The following is a 19,627-nucleotide window of genomic DNA, read 5'->3' as shown; positions in this document are numbered from 1 at the left end:
GTCAGAAGTGAAACACACTTGCGCTCACACCCACTCTATCTGCCTCCACATGCCTGAGGGGGGGACATAATAATCCTCCTCATTAGCATGATGCTGTGAAGAGCATCAGTCCCACCTAGCTGTCGCCTTCTCTTATGTCCTTCACTAACTCCTCCCCTCTCTTTCCTCCTCGGAGATGCCCCCCTCTCTTCCAATAGAGCGCTACAGGAATCATAAACCTGGAAATTAGTTCGCATTTTAGCATTTCCGGTTCCCTCGCCTGGAAGTCAATGGGTTTTTTGAATGGGTTTTTAAGTTAGATGCCTGAAATAAGGTCTGTGGTAAACACAAGCTTAAGAGACTTTAACGTTTTGTTCTACAACATAAAATACATCAATAAATACCCCACTTGTGAATTTTGAAAGTGGCTAAATGAGACTACTAAAAGGCATCATGCCGACTCGTCCGCTTTTACGGCCTCGTTGTGTATACTCACGCTCATGCGACTGTTGTGTAGTTCATTTATAGCCTAACATTAGCTTTTTTACGCTTCAAAAACATAAAAGTGGTGTTCATTTCTGAAGATTATCTTATGGAACAAAACGCCTAAGTATCATAAATGTGTGTTTACCACAGGGCTTATTTTCTGCAATAATCCAAAACCCAATGGAAAAATCCCATTGGCTTTTTGTCGAGGGAACCCTGGGTGACGCTAACTTCCTGGTTGGCCTACAAAAATACGTCATCTCTGGAGCACTATATGCATGTTAATTGCAACTGATGGAAACCACTTAAGACACATCATTGCTGTATCAATTATGTAAATGTTAAAATCAGAGCAGTGGAGAAATATCAACTGCAAATAGACCTGAATAATGCATATCTACAATAAAACAACATAGGACTTAAGAGTCAAAAAAGGGTAGTGAGTCCCTCTGAACAGAAATTAAACCCTCAAGCTTCAGCACACACACACACAAACACACACGCACACACCAAATCCACAAAATGTCAACCCTAGCCTTCGTCTTCATGACACATCATAGCCCTTAATGCCTTGAGGAGCCGCTGTGCAGGAAAAATAAGACACAAACACCAGCAGCCACAATCAATAGCATTTGGATACAGCTGCACAAGTCACACTGCGGGGAACTCGACGGAAATATCATAAGCTTCTTAATTAGCTATGGGTGATTATAACTGCGCCACAGAATGAGCTGGGAGGGGTGAAAAGTGCGAGGGGCTGGACACTAGGATGGACTCCTGGAACATGACGTCATGCAGTGCAAGAAGAGAAATTATAAATAAGATAACTGGAGCCCTCAGTTCACATTAAGAACCTGAGAAAATACTTAAACAGTTAATTAGAGATAACAGTTAACAGCAGTTAATTCATAAATAACTGCACTAATCAAACAATACTTCCACAAGTATGTTGTTATTTCATAAAAATATAATTTCTGTACATTAAAGGGCAACCTCTGTATTTTTCAAACTGGACCCTGTTTTCCGATGTTTTTGTGTTTCAGTGACTAATAGGGACAACAATTTCTGAAATTGGTCCAGTATTGAGGGAGAGCGGTGGGTGTAATGGTGTAGACGGCAGCTGCTCACTGGCTACAATGTAATCCTATTGGGGCAAGCTGGCATCGTCATTTACGTCCACTAAAAGTGCTTGTTTTTGCCATGCAGGCTCTGATTGTTATTATAAGTGTCTGACTGAAGGAGAAGTCTTGTATATAATATTTTGATGATTTCGACAATGTGGATGACGTCTTTGAATTCGATGGACGCCCACATTTATTTGAGTCAGAGTATATGGATATTCAGATTTCACAAAGAGACTTCTCCTTGAGCGGGACTTGGACACAATAACAAACAGACCGGATCAAGCGAAAGGTCAGAAAAATGTTTTATTTCTCTGTAGGATCCCTTCCATAATGTTGTCAGACACTTATAATAACGATCGGAGCCTGTCAGTGGTAAAAACAAGCACTTTTAGTTGACGTAACGTTACATTGACGCTGCTCACTTGTTTCGCAGTTGCCTGTTACAGCGTTCACCCTCAATACTGGACCACTCCCCATTAGTCACTTATACACAAAAACATGGGAAAATAACCCTTTAAGAACAATTTTTATTTTCACTTTTCAGTACAATGGTGTGTTTAGGCTGTTTTGGCTTATTAGCATTTTAATGTATTGAAACCTGAAGCCTTGAAAATATTTACAACAGCAGGAGTCCACAAAAGTAAAATTGTTTTTGACAATCCCGAATATCCTTGTCCTTGACGATGGTAAAGTGTGCAGAGATTTTGTAATGCACTTGCAGCTGTTGTTGCATACGATATGGAAACATGGGAACTGTATTGAGGAAACATTTTAAGGTTTTAACCGAGGATTTCTTATATATCCCTCGCAAAGCCGACAACTTCTGACCATGACCCTTTCCACATTCACTGTCTGAATCTTACAATGAATGGAACAAAAAATACTGCACAACACTGGCATATGAGGGATGGCAGCATACATCCAAGACCCTTGATCCGCAGCGCTCCTAACCATTGACTTATGATAATTCCTTGGGCTAACGAGTATAAAAGTTTTAACCAATACATTAAACATAATCATCCAGCGAGGAAGTGGGTGGCAAATGTATGATTCATCGGCCATGGGCTGGGCCCACAAAGCACTTTTGTAAGTCTAACAAAAAGATTCAAACATTTGTGTTTCTCACATCAAAATGCAAAAAAAGAGGAATGTATGTATATAAGAAGACATTTTTAGACTTGACAGCAGAGGTGAAGTGTGCATACAGTATAGGAATCATTTTAAGCTTTCTGACAATTATGAGGGGAGAGAAGCCAATTTATCTTTTGTATTAGTTTGCCAAGCAATCTGAGATTGACAGTAACATCATCTTCTACATGTACCATATCTCATGGTTTACAATGCAGCTAGTGGGGGGAAGAACCAATGACACATGGACTCACAGTACCCGCGTTGATGCTTTGCTTTGCTTGGCTTGATCGGTGCATCAAGCCAAGCAAAATGGTTCAGTTGCTCTGCTAGTTGCAAACATTCCTCAACCATTCACATTTTTCACTTTCATCTGAAAGCGTAAGGAGGCTGTGTTCAATGTTTGCAACTAGACAACACACTTGGTGGTGTGAGAACGTGTGGGTGTGCAGAGAAAACGAACATCGCTGCATTGTAAACTTGAATATGTAACTATATTGTGTTTACAGTACAATGAGAGTGCAATGAAATTAACTACAAATGATGAGTTTTCAGTGTTCACAGTAAACATTGTACAGGGTTGCTGAACAAAATTTAATTTTTCTTAAATCTCTGAGCGACACAGTTGTAATGGACAAGTTATTAAGCAGCATTGTTTCGAGCAGCCTGCTAACAACTCATACTGTCTATAAGGAAGATGCACACACACACTGAGAAATTTATACCAAATCAGGAAGGCAATTAAACATGTTCTCCTCCTCTCTCTCTTTTTCCGTCCATCAATCTTTTATGTTAACACACCCAGAGAACACTTCATCATCTCAGCTTCTTCACTTCGTCATGTCTTCCTGTGCAAATCACAGCTTTTGTTAAACACTTTCCATCTGACACTTTAACCAACCATTACTAAAGCTTACAAACACACTGAGGCCTCAATTGACAAAAAAACTGCCAAGAGCACCAAGAGAACTGACAGATGAGAATGAGAGCAAAGACACAAAAATACAGTTGCCTTGGAAACTGACATTCAGCAATCCAGTTTTATGTAATCTATGAGGAGACACGCCAAAATCTCCAGGCCATCCATTAACTTTTCAACTCTTTTGTTTAAAAGTCCAAAATGAAGCAGTGCTGTTCTCTTTTTGCCGTATTATTGATGTCACATAATCGCCCGGGGAGCTCGACTAAACTACTCTCTCTATAGGAAACTGAAAATCCAAAATATGAATATTCTTGGCAAATACTTTAGCCAAGTAAGCATAGTTACTAAAACATGTGTGATTAATCAGCGCTTTTATTGGTTCCCTACTAACATTTTGAGCCTGATCAAATTTCTATCCCATCTCAGTATCTTCCCTTGGTACTGATCGGGGGCCGTATTCACAACTAGGAGTACTCATAAGAGTTTCCGCTTAAGACATTTTCTCAATACACTTCCTAAGCTAAGAGAAGGTGTGGGGTTGACCCCATTGCTATGGATGACATGTTTTTTTTAAATTAACTTGGTACCAGTTTGTGTCAATGAATGGGAAATAAAATCAATAATCAATACAAAAGAATGGGAGGTACAAAGTAATAGACAGAGATAGAGAGATTTGATGGGGTAATTTGTATAATGCCAATTTTACCTGCTAACTCCATGGCCATGAAACAATGTTTATTTATTCAATTTAGTAGGTGTTATTGTACATTTAATAAACTGTCCCAAAAAATTGGAGCCTGAAAGGCAAATTTTTGGTTTGTAAAATAACTGACAGTCTGAGATATTTCAAGTTCATCAGCGCTGCAAACTGAATGTTTGCTGTGTCCAAGTACTGCAGGTGTGTGCAAACAATCACCCCTCTGGTGTTACTGGATTGTCAGAATTTGTTGGTGATTTGACTGGAACCTTTACCACTATCAAAATATGCTTTTAAAAGTTTATTATCATTGTGTTTTTACAAAACACAGATGTGACGAGGTGCATTACCCGCTGCAGCAATTGACTGATTGTAAGCAGGTCTTAGTTAGGCGTCCTCTGCCTCAAACGTCTCCAAGATGTAGGAGCTAGTTTTTAACGCTTTTATTTTTAATAAAAACCTGAAGTTGGGACTGACACACCCATATTTTTAGGAGTTTCTCCTAGTCTCCTAACTCAGCCAGTTAGGAGCCACTTTTACCCTCAGGATGTTTTGTGAATACGGCCCCAGACCTACACTACAGACCTGTAATCTAAACATGATCTAAATACAATCAGGCTAATGGTACAGCTGGAGGTCCTGGCTTTAAATAATATAATAACTGTCAATCAGCAGTGGCAGCCGGAAAGCCAAAGGTGAGTTACAGTATGACCAGAAAGCCACTGCTTTGATTTTATAGACTGCTGGGAAATTGTGGGTGCAAAACATGAATGAACAACACCATTCACCCGTTCATCAAACTACCACTTAAGTGCCCTTGAACAAGGCATCTAACAACTTTTAATTGCCCTTGTGAATTTGCCTACTAAAAACATAGAAACTGTGGAATCATTGACTGTATGAATGTGAAATGTAACTGCCAGTGATGGTGGCTTTGCAGCTATTTTTGCCAGCTGTCTGTTGAGACATTTGTAGTACTTCTCACCAAGTGGGAGATATTGTAGTTGTCAGAAATTCCTGATATCTCTGACATGAAGAGTTTTCTTCAACTCAGTTGCTCGTAATTCAATCTGAATGACAGGACGTGAAAGCAACATAATCCAGACTAAAGTTACAAACCATCACCAGCATGTGAATACTGGCTGCATTGAGTATCCAGGTTTATAATGCACGAGTTAGCTCACTACCTGAACCCCCCCAGAGCAGAGAACACAGTTTATATTACAGTGTTACAGTAATGTTGGCATTGTAGCAAGCTGTGGTCGTAGAGAAAGCTGAGCTTCAAAGCAATGACAGATTTGGTGCCATTGATCAGTGAATATCAGAGGCCATTATTTTAGCTTACTGATGCAAGATGATGTTCCTCCACAGGGTAGCTGTACTCACTTTTTGTCAGATGTCCAGCAACCTGGGAGGATTTTCGTGTCAAGCCACTGCTTTTTCCCACTGAGGGGCGCAGATTGATGTGGTTCAACCACCGGGTGCCCCCCCAGGTGCTTCCTTTTCAGTGTTCCGGCATGACTAAACTAGAAGAGCCCCTGGAGCAGAGCCGGAGGGATTACATCTCCCAGCTGCCCTGAGAATGTCAGAAGGAGCTGGGGGACATCACTGTGGAAAAGTACATCTAGGCTGCTCAGCTTGATCTGTTGCCACCATGACCCTGACCTGGATATGTGACTTGAATGGATGGACTAATACAATTCTCGTTGGCTCACAGTGTAGTAAGATACCAGCCAGTGATTCTTTTCATTACAGAGGCAAAAACAAATACAAATCTCTTCTCCGGTATTTTCAAGCAGTTCATTAATAATTGGTTTTTGCAGCTGCTTGTGTGGATGTTGTTGGAACAGCCTGAAAAAAGGATCATAATTACAGGAGGAATGCTTCGTGCTAGAAATTGCCGGTATCTTTGTAGCATCTAAATGTACTGAAAGGTACGGCAAATAAACTGCTAAAATACTTTTAGTCTGCCAAACATTAACGTCACCTCGTGCCAATAGAATGAAGGGGATGTTTATTGTTTAAGGATATGCAGATAAAAGACAGCAAACAAGTCATCCCCCATGGAGTCACATTCTGGTACAAAATATGTCACCTTTTTGAGCTTCCCCCTTGGACCAATGAGTCGATACTGTAATGAAGTGCATAATTTCAGTTTCATTCGTTTTGTCAAAAGTGTACCAATGGTGCGTGAGATTGGGTATTTTGAAATGTAGATGAGTTCATAATTTTGTAAATGTGAGAATCAAGTTTTATCACAGTCCATTCAGTTGTTTCTGATATTGTGTCCGCAGTGTTGTGCCCAGTGGCCTTGTGTTGGCAGGACTGGGACTTCTAACCCTTAACCAAGCTAGAAAAGAGTTCTTTATTGTATGACGAGCTGCATAGAGAGAACAGAAAAGGCTGAGCTAGAGGGTGAAAAGGTTACTAACACAAACACATTGAGACGTATACCCATATATGCACTAGCTTTAAACATTTAAATGAATGACCACATATACTCTCCGTATTGAAATGTATAACCATATATGTATTTGTTCTGCAAACAGAGCCCGCTTAACAGGAACCCAGCGGGTAGTACAGCCACATGCCTAATTTATACTTCTGCAGAAAAGCTTGCGCATAGCTCCTGCAGAGCCACAGAGATGGTTTGCAGAGCTCGCAGAGAGCCGCAGAGAGGTGCCGCGCACCTCCTGAAAAATGTGACTATGCACCAGGCACCGCTGACGCCTCTGAAGTTTTGATTGGACATCTGAGCTGGGAGGTGGGTTTTCCAGACAGGTATCCTTAATACTGTTACAACAACAGCCTTAGTAATTCTAGGCACAGGAGGTCTTCCTCATCATCCAACTCTTTCATATTTTTTTTTCCAGCCATGGAGTTATGTTGAGCCAATCTATATGGAACTGTCATGACTATCAAATAAATCAAAGACTGCCTGACAAAGGACTTGAAAAGGAATCACATGCTACGTGCAATGTGACAGAGTACTTCATATGCCTGGCGAGCACAAGAGGTGCCCGCACAGAATCCATAGGCGCACAGCTGCAGGAGTATAAATCAAGCATAAACTCCTCTATATAAAAAGGAGAGGAAAAAATATATAACTAATACACCCTCTCAGTCTAAGACGCTGCTCCGTCCTGATCATCCCATACCCAGGGTCTGTTTCTCGCCTTTAAATAGGAATTCCAAGAGGGGAGTGAGGAATCAGCCAAAAGAGGACATAGTCAGAGAAAAACAACCCAGGGAAGGTATCCCTGGGTACAAGGTAGTCACCCGACCTCTAGGGGATATCAACCCTTTGCCCCTGACCACACGAGAAACCCCTATGAGGAAGGGGAATACAAGGGAAGAACATTGGATGGGAGAGTGGTGGCAGAGGTGGATTGACCCAACTGGTAACAAGACTTCTTTGACCTGGAGGTCAGAGGAGGAAGAGGAACTCATCCCCGGGTTGCAAGAATTGACCTTTGGGGAGGGAAAGCTGATAGCCAAGGCCCCAACATACCTCAACACAAGGGAATGCCAGAAGAAGGCACTAGTACATGGAGGCCAGAACACATGACCATGTAGGATGGCCCCATGCTGGATGCTTGGGGGGCACAGTGGCTTGGAGGGGAACCTAATCTCCATGAGCAGAAATAAGGTGGATGGTAGAGACACCTATGGGGAAATTACCCTACTCCAGGGATGGTCAGACCTCAGAGGATGGGGTCCAGTCAGATGAATGAAAAAATAAACTGGAGAAATTGAAGATGTAGAAGGCCATTGCCGGCTTTGTGCTGTGTGCCCCAACATGACTGTCAAAGTTTGTCACCCCATATGGTAACACGTCATTCCTCAGCAGCTCCTTTTCTCCCTCTCTTTTTCTCTTGGTCCTGCCTCTCACCAGTGTTGTGGACAAACCAACTGTTATGCTGGAGTGTTTCTAAATGTCTACCCTGCAATCTGATGATGGCCAACTCACACAAAAGGTGGGAAGTTGTTGCCAGGCAACTCTACACCTCAGGCTCTTCTCTTTATTTTCCTTTTTCCCCTGTTGGATCACACTTTCTTTGACACCACCACAAAATAAGAGCAGTTTCATGCTGGTCCGTAGTCCCAGAGTATATTATTGCCAGTGAAGTCAAACATTAAAAAGACAAAGGATTTACAGGATGCCTGGAAGTTTGAAAGGACAGCGATGGATTGGATCCTGGGAACGGTGGGTTGAACAAGGGATTGAAGACAAGGACTGGGGATACAGTTAATAAAAGAAGAGTTAGAAATGTGAATGATAGACGGAAAAGTCAAGGAGAGAACCTTGATAGACTCTTTCAAAAGTGTTCAAATAAAACAAAGATGTGAGAATTTTCTTATTGCCATTCAGTTCACATTTGGGGTACAAAATATTACCATTCCATTGAAACAGTGCATGTGAATACCAAAGTCATGTTTGATTTGATTTTTCAAATTTTAACAACTTTCTCGAGTTTGACTTTGTAAGTAATGAGTCAGTTAGTATCTACTCTGAATATTAACACCAATGTAAGCTATCTCTCCTCCTCTGAAAGGTCTCCGTTATTCACTTTGGCATCCATTATCTGTTCACACTGTTGTTCATATGCCTTTGGTTTGCACTACTGGACACTTCTGGATGATTTGGCTATATTTCCGAGGTTCTGGTATAACCAGCGGATATCCGGGCCAAGACTTCCTTTTCCCTGTTGCTGCTCATTGTTTACAGTCCGATTAGCAACTTTAGACGCAAGACGGTTATTGGAGTTGAGGGACGACATGTACGGCCAGATTATTTCATAAGTAGCCAGTTTAAAAGCTAATTTCAAACCAATAAAACTCTAAATCATCGTCAGGCGTTAGCCGGTGGGTTTTGAGATTGCATTTCGGCCGATGCGTTCTTCCTCTTTTGCTCTCCAGACTGTTTACCTGCATTCAACCAAAGCCTGCTCGTACGTAATTGGTCAATACTACTCGGAATACAAACAGAAACCAGAATGCTTCCGATGCCAAAGTCTTCTCCCGTTGCCGACAGATTCTACACGTGAATGCAGGATCTGTTTATAGAGATTAAATGTAGAGAAATCTCAAAGCAATTATTTTGCTTAAAATATTCTTTGGTTCCTTTTATAATCCTGTGAGACTGGTTAGTGACCAGTACACAGAAATTCAAATGTGTATGGGTAGCATACATGCCAGCGTATATATGTGTGTGCTTGACAATCGAAAATAGGTGTAGAAGGCAACAGATGTGGTCTTCAGACGTCAACATTTTAGCTTCTGTCATAATCTTGTCTGGCATCTCTCATGTCAACAAGTCTCTTTGGGGTTGGGGCTATGACCTAGAGGCTAGAAAGACGCATTGAACAATACCTGTGACGGTTTCTACCACTCACAGTTCTGTCAAACACAGGAGGTCGGCAAGCAGACTGCGAGCAAACAACTGGAGGAAGTGGTATAGATAGAGACCCCTGTACCTGTTTCCTGTAGATGCAAAAAAAATCTACTGAGAGGAAGTATACACACATCCTCCCAAGACCCGAGGTAAACTCCAAGGACATGTTTTAACAGTGGCAAGGCATACAGGCATACAAATAATAAAAAAAACTCTTCAAACATGCAAACACACTGGTTTTTCTTATTCTTATGTAACCACACTGGCTGACTAAGAGCGCATTCTTATTGAGAGCAATAGCCTGCGGGAGCAAATGTTGGAAAAGAAATACATCACACACACAAACACACATTCACATATACACAAATGTTCAGACATACACTGACTCACACACACACACTTAGTTTTCAAAGTTGTCACAGGCACAGTGAGTGTGTCTGGATTCCACCCGTGGGGCCATCTGTTCTTGCGTTCGCCAATTCGAGGAGACATAAACTCAGGAATCATTAAGGATGCAATATGGCTCCCATGTTAATCACAAGCCGTCGTCATTTCCATTGAAAATGAGCCACTGGGCAACAGGGAAGTGGGGACAGTTTGTTATTCACAATCTGTTCAAGAAAGCAACATTTTATAGGCCACTTTCAGAACAGTGGGATAGACTGTGAGCAGGCTTTTACAAACATTAATAGAATATAAAGAGGCTACAATTGACAAACAAGATTAGTGATCATCAATACTAAATTACAACACTGTAATATTATTATTAGCCCCACTTCTACTGCACAATAGTTTTTCATAAAGGATCTGACATTTGGTTTTGCTCAAAAATCGAATGCATTTCCATTAGAGTTGCGCAGACATACAGTGTCAACTGATGAAAATACACATAAATGTGTGTTAAAGAATAAGGCTAACACTTATTTATCAGAAACTCTTCAAGATGTGGAGACGCATATTTATAATTTCCTTTGTCTGGGTGCTATAATTTGGGCCTTATTTTAAGCACTGCTGGCTGCCTTTGATTGATGGATTTGAGCTCATTCAGTTACATAAGCATTGTGTGTCTGGAAAAGAAGCTTTGGTAAAAGCTTGAAATACAGAAAAGGGTGATGGAATTCCTGCTTTGTAAGGTAGAGTCTTTTAACCAGAAACAACGCCGGGGAGATCACACAAGTGTAGAAGAAAACTTGACTTCTGTTGTCCTATGAACATGATATGTGCAAGTGTCGTCTTCTTTTCACATGTTAGTTGCTCCCACTCCACACCTCCCTACACAAGCCTGCTGCTGGGGTTGCTGCAAAACCACATCCTAAACTCAATCCTACGCATCCAATTTCTTCCTCATGTTTTTAAAGTACACCTCCCATCTCTCTGTTCTGCTACCTACCACAACTGCTACAGGCAATGACTGACCTGTGCCACTAACCCTTGTTATCACTTTGAATTTTCCCAATTTCACGCCACAGGGAGCCTTTTTGATAGACTACATTAGACCATAAAAAGCCGGCCTTTTAGAACTGACATGATTTTCCTCTCATGTCGCCACTCTCCCAGGAGCTACCATGGTTAACGGCTCCTCCCCTAGTACAGACTCTTCTGTTTTGGTGGGAATAATGTTAGATGGCATAGTGCTGCCACCTAGGGCTGCTCGATTATGGCAAAAATCATAATCACGATTATTTTGCTCAATATTGAGGTCCCGATTATTCAACACGATTACTCATTGACTTCGGAAACATCATGCGTTGAGAAGGAACATTTTGTAGCCTACATTTTTAAGTTAAATGTATAAATCTGGTGCACTTTGAGGGCAAAATTAAGAAGCTAGAAGGCTATAAATAACTAGTGCGCCTGTGAAATATGTAACCATAAATACATTGGTTATATAGATGTGAATAGTGATGACACGGCAAAAAAGTCACACCCACAAAGCATGGTAAACGAGACTGGGTCTGTGTCTTTGGATGGATTGGGTGGGTTGCCGTCATCGGCACACTGAGGACAGTCCACCCCGGTTGAAAGCAAGGTGCGAGGGCATAGCGAGCACTAAGCAGCAGCGAGGTCCGGGCGACGGGTGCTGTAAAGAGACACTTTCAACCCGGGCCTTTCCAAGCCAACCTAGAGCCGGTCACAGTGCCTTCCCACGAGGGGATCTTCCCACACTGAGCGACCATCCCTGACCCGCCGAGCAGGGTGAAAGGGGTGCACTGAATTTATAAAACAAGATAAAACAAGAGCGTCATTGCGAAACGGAATGTGGCACAATAATTGTTTTATGTTGAACATCTTGTTTTCATAATCGTTGGAAGCCAAAATCGTGATTGTTATTGAAATTCGATTAATTGCACAGCCCTACTGCCACCACTGGTATAATAAGTATCTACTATAATAACCAACAATATACAAATTTGATAAAATCTGAGTAAAACCAGCTCAGTTATCATGGAAAGGCTTGGATGACCCTGACAGTATCATACTGTAATCACATTTACTATTATCAAAAGAACCAATTAGAAATAAAAACACAAATTATTTTTTTCCTTCTGAACAAGGTCAACAGGGACAAACAATAGATCATATCATTAACAAAATTGTCCGGTTAGCTCAGCATAGAAAGGTGACTTTCAACTCCGAGCTGCAACTTAGCCCTGTGCCTTATCTGGAAGTGATAAGTAATGCAGATCACAACACAAAATGTTATCTATAGTTCCCCCTGAATTCATTTCAAGGATATACAGAAAGTAGTGAAAAATGCCCTCAAAATGATAATAGCTCATGTAAAATACATGAGCTGCATTTTATTCTTTGTCCCAACCGCTGATAAAACCTGAACAGGCAAATTAAATCAATATCACAATCCAAACAGTGTTGTGCTGTACCATAAAAGTTGCTCTTTAACGCAGGTCCCAGGTCTCCTCAGGAAGGAACCAGGAGAGAAAAAAGGGATTTGGTAATTACTCTTATTGCACAGCTCACTGCGCTGTGCGAAAATGAGCCCTGGGGGTCTACTGCAAATTTGAAGGTTTCCACTGAAAAACTGAGTGTGAGGATTATCTCACTTAATTACTCCACTTGTTCTACCTGATGCTGCTGTGATGCTATACCCAAATAATAGTCTGACCTCCAGCACACATCTAATGAGGAAACTGGTTTGCTCAATCTGATCTTGGCTCTCTCCTTCTGTCTTTTAATATATTACTTGTCTGACTTGCGCAGCCACTGAACAGGTTTAATTAAAAGTTACAGACAACAACAACAACAGACAAGCTCTGTGTGTGTGTGTGTGTGTGTGTGTGTGTGTGTGTGTACTGTAAGTAAAATGGGAAAGCGTCATGCTGGGAAGATGATGGCATCAGGGATTTGAACAACTGGAGCAGGTGTTTTCTTTGTACCAACAACGCTATGAGGTCGTCTCAGAGAGCAAATATGGTGACATATACTATAACAGCGCAGTGTGACTTGAAGCTTGCTCAAGATAGATAATCCATAACGGAACCCAGCATCATGTCCACTTTTATTATGGTCAAAGATTATGTAATCATTGTAATAATAATAATGCAGTGCACAGTATTCAAATCAGGCATCAATTCCAGCTGCATGACCACAATCATAGGTTAACTTTGATTAAAAAAAAGAGAAGCAGACGAGAATGTTCACAATGAATTTCTATTTTGCAAGCACATGTCCAGTGCATGCAAGCTGATTTTCAAACCATAATGAAATGAAACCCTAAGATGCATTAAATCACAGTAAATCAGTCAAAAACAGCCAAAATTCTGGTATACTTTGTAAAAGGTCATTGATGTCAAGCATGCACACTTTTCATTTGATAGGCCAACCATGCAAAACATTATTGGGTGTATCAGCTTAAAGGTAGTAACAAAAACTAGCATGTTGCCTGATTATCCTATGACACTTTTTGTCATAGGATAGCCCCATCTAGTGTGAGAAAAACAAATTACTTCAACATTAATGAAAGGCTCGGTATCGTATTGTATCCCTAAATGGGCCTCAAGTACAGTATTGTGAAAAGGTTCCATATCCTTTGTATATAAAAATATACTATCTAAAGTAAATTTTGGTTCAGCAAAAATGCAGTATTTCATGCCAAAATACTGTCCATCAATATAGGAGGACATGTCACATTGACTGACATAAGAATAACATATATACTGGATATAAACTGTATCCTTTTGACAAATCACAAATTCTACATAATGATTGCTAATTCAAATTTTCCACAAGCTCAACACTACAAAAACAAACTGCAGAGGCGTTTGTTCTTAATAAAATCAATGAATTTGAACAATTTACCCTGAAATTGTTAAATGAGACTGTGATGAGAAGAACAGAACATCACTTGACAGAAGATGCCGACAGCCAGAGAGAATTGTGGGAGGATGTGGCATGAATACAAAGCAGAGCCAATGATTGGCTTTCCCTGCTGTTGTCTTGAAATGCAGCATTGTCATTCAAGGCAAAGTTGCCAGTAGCTCAGTCAGAAAGAGGATTAGGTAATGACTGGCTTTTCTGGCCTCAGAGTGACTTTACTGCATTGTGGGTTCACGGCTGTTTCGGTTTTCACCAATATGTTTGTATTCATTCGTTCTATAGAGAATCAATGATAGAGCGTTGAGACATACAGTACACATGTTTGCTCTTCCACAAAGCATGGCTGGTACTATACTACACATATCCAAGATACAGATATTCTCCCCTGACAAGATTCAGTATTATGTAACATTACTTTTATCTGAAATGTATGTTCATTTAAACCGGAGAAGCTGCGTGCCTCCACTACAAACAATGACAGTTGCACTTCGTTTCCTCTGTTTGCTTTGATAGTCGATCCAATTTGTGTTTCTTCTAGTGTTTTATTGCTGTATGCTAATGCTTTATAATGATAATTTCTCTCTTTCATTGACATATCCGATATATCTTTAGACTGAATGGGTTTGTATGTCACTTCTTACTTTCTTCTTCACTTCTACCAGGCACGGTTGGCAAAGATTTTAGAAACATATTTCATTATATTAGTTGAAACCCTCATTACGTCCCGACAGCAATCAATAAATCAAATGCTCTGACAAAAAAAAAGATAGAATCTGGTATCTGCGGCTGTCGCAGGACTGTAATAAACCCGTCCAATCATTTAAATCGACTCAAATGTAATGATTGGACAGGCTACCTACCTGTCTATCTGCCTGTGCACTTATTGCACATCACCAGAGTCTTCCACAAGCTGCTCGCTTGACAACTGTGAGTACCTTCAATAACCATGTTTGCTATTTACGTTCATTATGATCATTTTGGGGGAGTGGGTTTGGGAGTAACGGACTGTCACTGTTGCCGACTTGGAGACTTTCTCGCTCGATTTAGGGACTTTAAGAGCTAGTGCTGCTAGCTACTTTCACTGGAAAAGAGTTGGCAACACTGGTCTTTTTTCGGTTGGATCATTTTTTAAGATCAAATAAACGCTTGCTAGTTTTCTAGTTTCTCAAGGTGCTATTCAGTTGCCTTTAAAAGACAGAAATAGCAAGCACTTTGAGACATGTTGTTGTAGTAAGGCTGCCCCCTCTTAGTAGACAAAGACCAAGAGTCGACTAATTGACTAGGTTTCTTTAGTTGTTTTTAATGTTTTTTCACACCGACTGACTTATTTTCAAGAAACTTATGAGCACATCTCTGGTAAATACAAGATTTAAAGTCGTGCTTTTGTGTGATTCTCTGTGGAGAAACTCAGTTTTACAGATCTGTCGATTAAATCAACTGATCGATTAGTCGGAAAATCATGAGTGTTATGCTATGTTCACACTACGAGCGACACAGCAACAGGCTCCAAGTCATTTTCATTGGAAGCCGGTGACGTGAAGATTCAGACTGACGCCCGACACCTGTCGCTGTGTGGTGAATATCATTCATGTTAATATATCATGATTGAGAAACTGTTCCTCTTGGAGGTTTTCTTTAGCGAGGCACTTAACGTCTAAACTCCGACAACAGCAGCCAGCTGGAGAAAACTCCCCTGAACAGCTGCCAGTTTAGGATTTGTCAGTGTGATGTGTCATGATATTGGAAAAGAACAAATGATTAGGCTGATTCCCGATCCATTTCACAAGGATAAATGTATGAACGCAAGTCAAAATGCAAGCAGGAAAAAGAAAGCAGCGGAAATGGAAAAAAAAAGCAGCATGTTGGAGGAATAGAATCAGATCCACATATTCATATCTTTGGCTTATTGAAGCATTACACCCACAGGCTGCACATTCCCCAATCACTCCTCCTACTGCTGCAGAGAGCTCATAGGGAAGTCAACTCTTTCCTTTTACCATCTCCATAGACCGAGTGTGAAGAGAGACTGTATAAAGAGCAACTCAGTCAGATGGGATAAAGTCAGTGTTCAAAGCAGGAGAGATTAGGATGAAGGAGTGTGTGCCTATGTCCGTGTACACGCGCATGTGTCTGTGCATGCTCTCTTATGAGGAGAGGAGAGGACGTTGTTATTCAACAGACTCCAGCTGAGCGTGTGGGCAATATGACGAAGCAAAAAAAGAAAACGAAGGGGGAAAAAAGTGGAGTGAGCCGGGAAAAATTGTTCCATCGGGCTGCGGGCAGACTCCATCCTTTCTTCAGCCAGAGAGGGTCTGTCACAGTGAATTCCTCTGAGACTGGCCTGCCACCGAATGAAAAGCCCTGCATGTCTATTCCACAGGGTACCATATGCTTAGAAACAAGGGAAGATAAAAAGAAGGGGGATTTTAAGGATATATAACCACACGTATTGTTGTTCATATATGTTGTGATGTACAGATCAGGAAGGTGCAAATACTATGGTGACACTTAAATCTGGCCGTGATGTTTTTTTATTTCCATTTAAATCTTTTTTCCATTTAAATTTTTTGCACAGACATGCTCCCTCTAATTATACCAAGTGGGATTTTGACACTCACACACATCTCCAGCAGTGGAAGAGAGTTAATACAATCCATAATTCACTCATCACTCTTGAGAAATCTTTTCTAATGTGACATTTTAATTGGCACAATGCAATATCAGCAATAGATGTAATGACACAAAGTTACGCTCTTGTAAGGGAAAATGCTACTTGATTTTATTCTCATATTCTAATGTTGTCTAATATCCTTTCATGTCAAGCTTGATTCCTGTCATCACTCATCTTCTTCGTTAAGCTATTACGCCAAATTCACACCAGGCAGCGGCGAAAATTTTATTTTTCTGCGGCCGGGAGGCGTGTTCGTGTGTTTCAGGCGGGAAAAAATTTGCAACATAGGTCAACATGTCCCAGGAGTCACAGGGTCTGTTTACTGATTGGCTGCAGGTCCTCTATGGCCGCACTTTGTCGCTAAAAGTTGAACTTTTAAACGCAGCTTTTCATGAACTTTACATGGCAGCTTGCCACAGGCCGCACTTCACCACAGCTCTGGTGTGAATTTGGCGTTAGCTTCCCTATCTTTATTAAAGTAAGTCATATTTAGACTGGATTTCTCTGTCTGAACTTAAAACATGTTTAAGGGAGGTGCATTAAAAGTTTCAGATGAAGTTCAAAGACTTGCACTTAATTTAGAAAGACAGAAATGTTATGTAATTTTATCAATTACATGTATTTCCATTTCAACTGCTCAAAGGGAAAATAAAACAAGGCAGCACACGTGAACATTTTGCAACAATTGTCTCTTAAACATGATTGAATTTTAACTCTGAAAGTAGAACTAACAGGTCACACTGAGAAAAGAGATGCTAGATCACTGGATTTAAATACTATAGATCAATGCCTCCATCTAGTGGTTCAATGTTGTAGTAGGAGGAGGTTTTATCAGTGTGAGGTTTCAGCAGCAAAGGTGTACTATAGCCTAACAATTTGTTTGAACAAGCTGAGGGTTTATCTCCTCGACTCTGGACTACTTTATCTCGTCTAATAAATGTCACATTTACATCTGGAGACAAATTGAGTATGTTTAAGGCCCAATCCAAATGTAAAAACAAAAGAAAGAAAAAATACAAGATGCCATAACTCCCTGATCTATATTGAGCTATTTTAAAAGATGGACAACAAACAACTAAATCTAAAGACAAAAGAAAGTACAGGAAATGTACAGGAGGCAGTGGGTCCACCTATTGTAGCTTGCTATGTTGCCCTTCATCCTGTAGTGATTTGTCGGCGTTTAGACAGGAGTCTTTATAACTAGTGACAAATTTTTTGAAAATTCATACCGCCAGTTACTCACAGGAATCACAGGAATATAAGTGAACTACAAAAAAGTTACATTAGTTTGTTAAAGGTGCTAAATTGGGATTGGGGGCATTTCTATTGTCTCCACATGGCTCTCAACATGGTGTCGGCTGAGCCTGCGGCTCGCAGCTAACAGTGCTAACAGCGTTAACAGTGAAAACAATGGCAACAGTGCTGCCAATGTTATTGTGAGGGGGAACTGCAGGGTGGCTGCTATGCTTCTGCGTCGGTGGCGTCGGTCGGGACGGCGTTATCAGCTGTAACTGCCAAATGAGAGCAGTGCAGAGCAGCGAGCTCGCCAGTGGGGCATGATCACATGCACTAAAATCACACGCGGCCAGCCTGGCTATGTCAACAAAGCACAGAGAAGCTCAGATTACAACACACACAGAGGGAGAGTGACTTCATTCTCTGCTCAGGTAGACATTACTCCTCTATATCTTTACATAGCAAATAGTTGTTTGATGCTATATTGATGCTCTGGGTATTGAATAGAGCATCTTTAAGTTGTATCTGTAAGTGCAAAAAGCTGTAAGTGCAAAAAGCTACCTTCATCAAAGGTTGGCTTAAAGGTTTATGACCACCAGCGTTGATATGTTTTTATGAGCGCGTTCCCGTTTTGTTTGTTCACACGCTCACATGTGTGACATGATACACCGTCCAGCCAATGGTTTCACACTATTCCAATGATCTACATGTATCGATAAAGCACCAAGGAGCGCAGCAATACTCCAGCAAAGACTGTTAGCAAAGTAAACATGGATGTAAACAATGCAAGTATCAAAATGTTTAAGGAAAAAAAACTAAAATCGGCTTTGCAAATGATTTATGAGGAAGGAAAAATCCAATCATCACATTTGTTGGGCCTCATTGTTTCTGAAAAACATTTCTCTGCGGTAACAACTGTACCAGCAGAGGGTGACTCTCACCCTTTCTATAGGCCACATATTCAAGCACATCAAGCTCAGTATCAAGAAACATGCCCACTTCATGCCACTCCCCCCTCAATACACGCAGAGCTTCGAAGATGTTGTTGTCCTGAACAAAGCATTTCATAGAGCACTTTGGCTGCATACGGCCCAACAAGCTCTACGATCAAACACGTTAAATACTGTTCACAGTCTGTCTGGTCTGCAGGATGAAGAGCCTCCTCCAAATACGAGAGAATCAGGTCTAGAATAGCTTAGCAAAAACTGTTCTCCTCAATCACACCATCAGCTCAGCTCCGCTCCCTCTTGCTTCCATAATACAGCTCTATTATTCAGATTAATTATGCCTCAGCCTGGATCAATTATGGTTAGTTTTCAGCTGACAGAAGTTAGTAATGATAGGCTGATGGGGGTTTGGCCCTGGGAAATAAAAACAAGTAATCAACATGCTTCCAATTTCTGAAACCAGTTTCTGTGTGAGCACTGCACTGATATATCTACTATTTGCATAAAATGTACTAGTATCTGTAGGTTTTGGGTGTATAATGTGTGTTAATCCAGCCGTGAAATGTTTAAAACCATTTAAAAAGTTAAAGTGTGGTGATCTGCAACGTTTTAAATCCACAAAAATACTCTTCTCACTACAGGAAATATATTCATTAACAGTATGTATGAGCTGATTTTGACAAACAGTGTTTCCTCTGTTAACTGTT

The 19,627-nt window shown here is 40.8% G+C and overlaps 1 protein-coding gene across 2 annotated transcripts in view; it reads right to left on the bottom strand.

Moving 5' to 3' along the window:
- The window catches only part of dtnbp1b (dystrobrevin binding protein 1b), an 88,632-nt gene that overhangs the window by 42,981 nt on the left and 26,024 nt on the right, over positions 1 to 19,627 (bottom strand). The gene's annotated exons all lie outside the window — the stretch shown is intronic.

The sequence above is a fragment of the Sebastes fasciatus genome, chromosome 17 (genome assembly GCF_043250625.1).
Source record: "Sebastes fasciatus isolate fSebFas1 chromosome 17, fSebFas1.pri, whole genome shotgun sequence".
In the NCBI taxonomy this organism is placed as follows: Eukaryota; Metazoa; Chordata; class Actinopteri; order Perciformes; family Sebastidae; genus Sebastes; species Sebastes fasciatus.
This window is presented reverse-complemented; position numbering and strand designations above follow the sequence as displayed.